Source organism: Euleptes europaea, chromosome 19 (assembly GCF_029931775.1).
Source record: "Euleptes europaea isolate rEulEur1 chromosome 19, rEulEur1.hap1, whole genome shotgun sequence".
Lineage (NCBI taxonomy): Eukaryota > Metazoa > Chordata > Lepidosauria > Squamata > Sphaerodactylidae > Euleptes > Euleptes europaea.
In genome coordinates this window covers 24,224,147-24,230,255 of record NC_079330.1, presented here as the reverse complement: position 1 = coordinate 24,230,255, position 6,109 = coordinate 24,224,147, and positions in this window count along the sequence as shown.

Here is a 6,109-nt window from a genome sequence, read left to right as displayed (position 1 = left end):
CTGTTCGCCCTTTCTACGTATTCCCACCGAAGTATTAAGAGTTTGAAAACGTTATAAAAAACACTGTTCGCCCTTTCTACGTATTCCCACCGAAGTATTAAGAGTTTGAAAACGTTATAAAAAACACTGTTCGCCCTTTCTACGTATTCCCACCGAAGTATTAAGAGTTTGAAAACGTTATAAAAAAACACTGTTCGCCCTTTCTACATATTCCCACCGAAGTATTAAGAGTTTGAAAACATTATAAAAAACACTGTTCGCCCTTTCTACGTATTCCCATCGAAGTATTAAGAGTTTGAAAACGTTATAAAAAACACTGTTCGCCCTTTCTACGTATTCCCACCGAAGTATTAAGAGTTTGAAAACGTTATAAAAAAACACTGTTCGCCCTTTCTACGTATTCCCACCGAAGTATTAAGAGTTTGAAAACGTTATAAAAAACTCTGTTCGCACTTTGGCCCCTTGAGCTGTGAAGACGTCTTCCAACCATTTATAAGCCGCGGTATCCAAAAACCCTTTCAAAGCGATGTTTTTGACAACATTTTCAAACTCTTAATACATCGCCGGGAATACAAAGTGCGGTAACCCCCCTCCTTTGTTTGGCCCCTTTCGCTGTGAAGACGTCTTCCAACCATTTATAAGCCGTGGTATCCAAAAACCCCTTTAAAGCGATGTTTTTGACAACATTTTCAAACTCTTAATACATTGCTGGGAATACAAAGTGCGTTTATAAATGGCTGGAAGACGTCTTCACAGCTAAAGGGGCCAAACAAAGTGCGAACAGTATTTTTTATAAGTTTTCAAACTCTTAATACATCGGTGGGAATACAAGTGCGGTAACCCCCCTTTTAAAGCGATGTTTTTTACAACATTTTCAAACTCTTAATACATTGCTGGGAATACAAAGTGCGTTTATAAATGGCTGGAAGACGTCTTCACAGCTAAAGGGGCCAAACAAAGTGCGAACAGTATTTTTTATAAGTTTTCAAACTCTTAATACATCGGTGGGAATACAAGTGCGGTAACCCCCCTTTTAAAGCGATGTTTTTTACAACATTTTCAAACTCTTAATACATTGCTGGGAATACAAAGTGCGGTAACCCCAGCGGCAGGCACCCATTGAAGTTTCGAAGGGGGGGTTCCCGGGGAAGCCGTCGGTGCCCCCCCCCTCCGCTCTCTCTCCAAAGACACTTGTGACCCCACCCTTCTCACCCACCCCCAGCCGGGCGTTCCCTCCTGCCTCCCCCTCCCATCAAAGGCCAGGGGCCAGCCTCCCCACCCACCCCATGCCGGGAGAGGCCCCTACTGCGGGGATCCAAGCTCCAGCCCCCAGCTGCTGCCTGGCACTCTTCCCCCCCACTTGCCCCCCCCTCACCTTGGTCCGCCTCCCTTGCTTCGAGCCTCTGCCGCCACCTGCTCGGTCTCCCTGGGGGCAGAAGTGGACCCCGAGCTGGGGCCGGTGACAGCAACGCCTCTTTTGGAGGAAGCCCTCTTTCTTTCTCTCTCTCCCCCCACCTTACAAATATTTGCTTTCTGCAATCCGTTAAACATTTGCTCCAGAACAACTAGCCAAGATGAGGAAAGGAAACCTCCTGCCCCAAAGGTTGCCATCTCCGGGTAGGGAAATTCCTGGAGATTGGGGGGGTTGGGGGTTTGGGAAGGGTGGGGTTTGGGGAGTGGAAGGACTTCAGTGGGGTATGATGTCACAGAGTCCCTCTTCCAAAGCTGCCATTTTCTCCAGGGGAGAGGAGCTGTGGCTCAATGGTGGAGCATTTGCTTGGCACGCAGAAGGTCCGAGGTTTAATCCCCGGCATCTCCAGTTAAAAGGACCAGGCAAGTAGGAGATGTGAAAGACTTCTACCTGAGACCCTGGAGAGCCGCTGCCAGTCTGAGTAGACAATACTGACTTGGGTGGACCAAGGGTCTGATCCAGTAGAAGGCATCTTCATGTGGTCATGTGTTCCAGGGGAACTGATCTCTGTTGCCTGGAGATCACTGGTCATCCCAGGAGACCTCCAGCCACCACCTGGCGGTTTGCAATCCTAGCAAATCAGGATGCAACTCGATGGAGGAAAACAGCAAGGGAAGGCCTTGGCATAAGCGCCCAGTTCTTAGGCCCTGTGAAACAGGATGCTGGACTAGCTGGCCCACTGATCTGAGCCAGCAGGTCACCGCAGAGGTAGGAATGCAGAGAGAAAGAGTAGGATCATTTATGCATGGGGGTTTTACCTGAGGTTCGTTGCTGGCTGGACCCACACTTTCCAGTTGGGAATCTACGCACCGGCAGTCTCCAAGCTCAAATCAAGTTCTGCCCCTTTAAATGCTGCTTTGTAATTGGCTTACTTCATAGTGCCCACTGGGAGAGAAAATCCTCCCTCCAAACCCAATTGCTGCATAAAAAAGTATGTTAAGACCAGAGCCCCCTAAAGATAAAGAAAGGCAGAGTGTGCCTAATTGTATTGATCAGGTTTGCAGCGTTTCTCATATGCTTGAAGATCCTCTAAATATTTTGCCTGAGTGCTCTAACTTGTGTGATGTTAATAGCGACCCCTCCCAAAAAGTGTCCCCAATTTCCCTTATCAAAGATTTAATGGGATCACCATGTACTAGGACTGTAGCATGCCCCATATCAGGCAATGCAACCAACGTTCCATTACATGGTTGTACTTGTCCAGAACATAGTGAGACCTTAAACAGTGGATCTGGACTGACTGGATTACTGCAACCAGGAACAGAGATTGTATATTCGTCTCGTGTCCTGGAACTTTGCTGGTTGGGGCAGTAAAGAGAATGATCCCGACTTAATAGAGTTTGCGAAATACTTTGATATTATTCTGATCCAAGAAACCTGGAGGGTCAGGGATATTTCATTTAATGGATTCACCTCTTATGTATTGTGTGTGTGTGAAGTGCCGTCAAGTCACAGCCGACTTATGGCGACCCCTTTTGGGGGTTTTCATGGCAAGAGACTACCAGAGGTGGTTTGCCAGTGCCTTCCTCTGCACAGCAACCCTGGTATTCCTTGGTGGTCTCCCATCCAAATACTAACCAGGGCTGACCCTGCTTAGCTTCTGAGATCTGAAGAGATCATCAGGCTGGCCTGGGCCATCCAAGTCAGGGCTCTTATGTATTACCGGCCTTGAAACCTAATACAAAGGGTAGACCTAAAGCAGGCTTATGCTGTTTGATCAACAATTCAGCCAGCCTTAATGTAAGACAGTTGGAGGATTGTCCTCCGATTGCCCAAGCTCCTTCTAGGCGTTAGAAGCTCTCAGATCTTATTAGTTAATGTATATATGCCACCAATTGTTGTCGATAACCATCATAAATCCCTTTGGGAAACATTAGAGTCATATACGGCAATCCTGATGGATAAATATCCCGGGGCAGCACTACTTATGGGGAGGGGGGATTTTAATGCAAGTCTGGGTAGCAGCAACAATAAGCTGGGTAAGGTCTTGAACTGGGATGACGAGGATTTTACGCAGCTTTCTTTTCTACATTCAAGAAAATCAAAAGATCAGGCTATTAATCAGGCCGGGCAGTATTTGGTGGATTTATGCTCTAGTCTTAATCTTTAAATCTTAAATGGTTCTAGCCAACATGACCCTCTAGGAGAATTTACCTATGTTTTCCCCCGTGGCTGCAGTGTTGTGGATTATATCATCAGCTCAGAGGAGCTGAAGGATTGCATTACTAATTTTAGAATTGGGCATCGAAAAGAGAGCAACCGCTTACCAATTCTATAGACCCTTGAGCTTAGTTATGATCCAGAAAGCTCTACCTCATATTGTCCGGATAGCCTGAACCATTGTAACCTTAAAAGGATTAAATGGACATCTGACTGCCAGACCCAAGTGAATCAATGGCTGCATAGCAATAGCACTCTCCATCTAAATTTCAAACTATCCAGCGCAAACAGTATGACAGAGGCTCTTTCAATTTACAACTCTGTCATCTCAAATTTAGAGGCCTTCTCACAACCCCCCAGAACTAATTCCAGGAAAGATAAGGTGTGTCCCTGTTTGATAAAGAATGCTTTAATGCAAAAAGGAACTTTGCTTTTTGTTCCGCCAAATCCGCTCTGGAGCATGTACCTGGCCCATCTCCAGATACTATGAACTGAGGAAGGAATGTCAGGCCCTCTTAATGCAAAAGAGACACACCCACTCTCTAGAGAAATGGTCCCAACTTCACAATGGGTTCAAAAGCAAGAACAATAAAGAGTTCTGGCCCATGATACATAGGGGAGGACACCCATTTAGCGGGGATTCTAATCTCTCAATATCTGCCCAGAAATGGGTCTCTCGTTTTACTACCCTTTTCAATGACCCATTTCCTGTTAGTCTTGATAGAGAATCACTAGATTGTCTAGGCATGCCTGAATGGCCACCCGTCTCCCCAAAGGAGATACGCGATCTCATAACTAGCCTCAAACCAAATAAAGCTCCAGGCCCTGACGGTATACCTGCAGTACTTATCAAGCACAATATTGATTGGTGGGTGGACCCCCTTGCTCAACTATTTACGTTGATTGATAAATACAGGATCCTCCCAGACTCCTGGTTAAATTCTATTATAATTCCAGATCTTTAAAAAAGGTAATCCGGCTGTTCCTGAGAATTACCGTCCAATAGGTTTACTCTCCATATTAGGGAATCTGTATTCTAAACATCTGCAATTAAAATTATCCGAGTGGATGAGCACTCAAAATGTTCCGGGGAAAGAACAAATAGGATTTGGGGTGAATCACTCGACCGTAGACCACTGTATAACTCTGGCTTTCCTAGCTGAAAAATACCTTCACTCCCCCAAAAGGAAGCTATATGCTGCCTTTATAGACCTATGGGGTGCTTTTGACTCAATCAATAGGCTTGCCCTTTGGGAGAAACTGCAAAAATTGCTCATAGATCCATGCCTCCTATGGCTATTGCATACATTCCACCTTTCAAACACCTGCCAGGTTAGAGTGGATAATAAAGGTTCCCTGATGAAAAAGATTCTGGTGACTAAAGGAGTGAAGCAAGGCTGTATCCTAGCTCCAGCCCTGTTTAATCTATTTCTTTCTGACCTCCCCTCCCATATGTCCAGACCGGAAAATCATACCCCGAAACTGAACTCTCATCATGTTTCTGTGCTGTTGTATGCGGATGACGCAGTGGTGCTTCCCTACACTAGAGTAGGTATGAAGCGAGCTTTAGCAGCCTTTGCATCCTACTGTGACAAAAATTTCCTAAACATCAATTATAACAAAAGTAAAATTCTGTTTTTTTTCAAGATCCTGGAAACGGGTAGTCTGGAGAATTGGCGACAGGGAAATTGAACAAGTTAAATCATTTAGGTATTTGGGGATGCTGCTTTCGTATAACCTGAACTGGACTATTCATAGGGAATGCTTTCTTATATCATCCAAGAGCAAGATGTCACCTATTATCCTGTTTTTTTTATCAAAAGGGAAACCATTTTGAACCAGCAGCTTTAAGAATATTTCGGGCCATAATAATCCCACACTTACTGGCATGCTCTTCTGATCCTGGAGAGATCAGATATGCACCTTGACTAGTATCCATTTTGACTAGTAGCCATGGACAGCCCTCTCCTCCATGAACATGTCCACTCTCTTCTTGAACACATGAAGCTGCCTTCTACTGAATCAGACCCTCGGTCCATCAAAGTCAGTACTGTCTACTCAGACCGGCAGCGGCTCTCTGGCAGAGGTCTTTCACATCACCTGCTTGCCTGGTCCCTTTAAATGGAGATGCCGTGGATTGAACCTGGGACCTTCTGCATGCCAAGCAAATGTTCTGCCACTGAGCCACGGCCCCTCCCCAAGCCTTCCAAGTTGGCAGCCATCACCATGTCCTGGGACAGGGAGTTCCAATACACTTTTGCATAAGGAATTGAAGGCTTCAGGGCTGGCTGCTGCACGGAAGCAGTTGGCAGGGCACTCTTACGCTGGTTCGGCCCAAACTGCTAGGCAAAGGCAGCAGCACGCAAAGGTCCATTCCTGATGTAGGCTGCTTCAAGGGGTGGAAGGAGCCATCAAGTCGCAGCTGTGTTGTGGTGACCCCACATGGGGTTTTGGAAGGCAAGAGATGTTCAGAGGTGA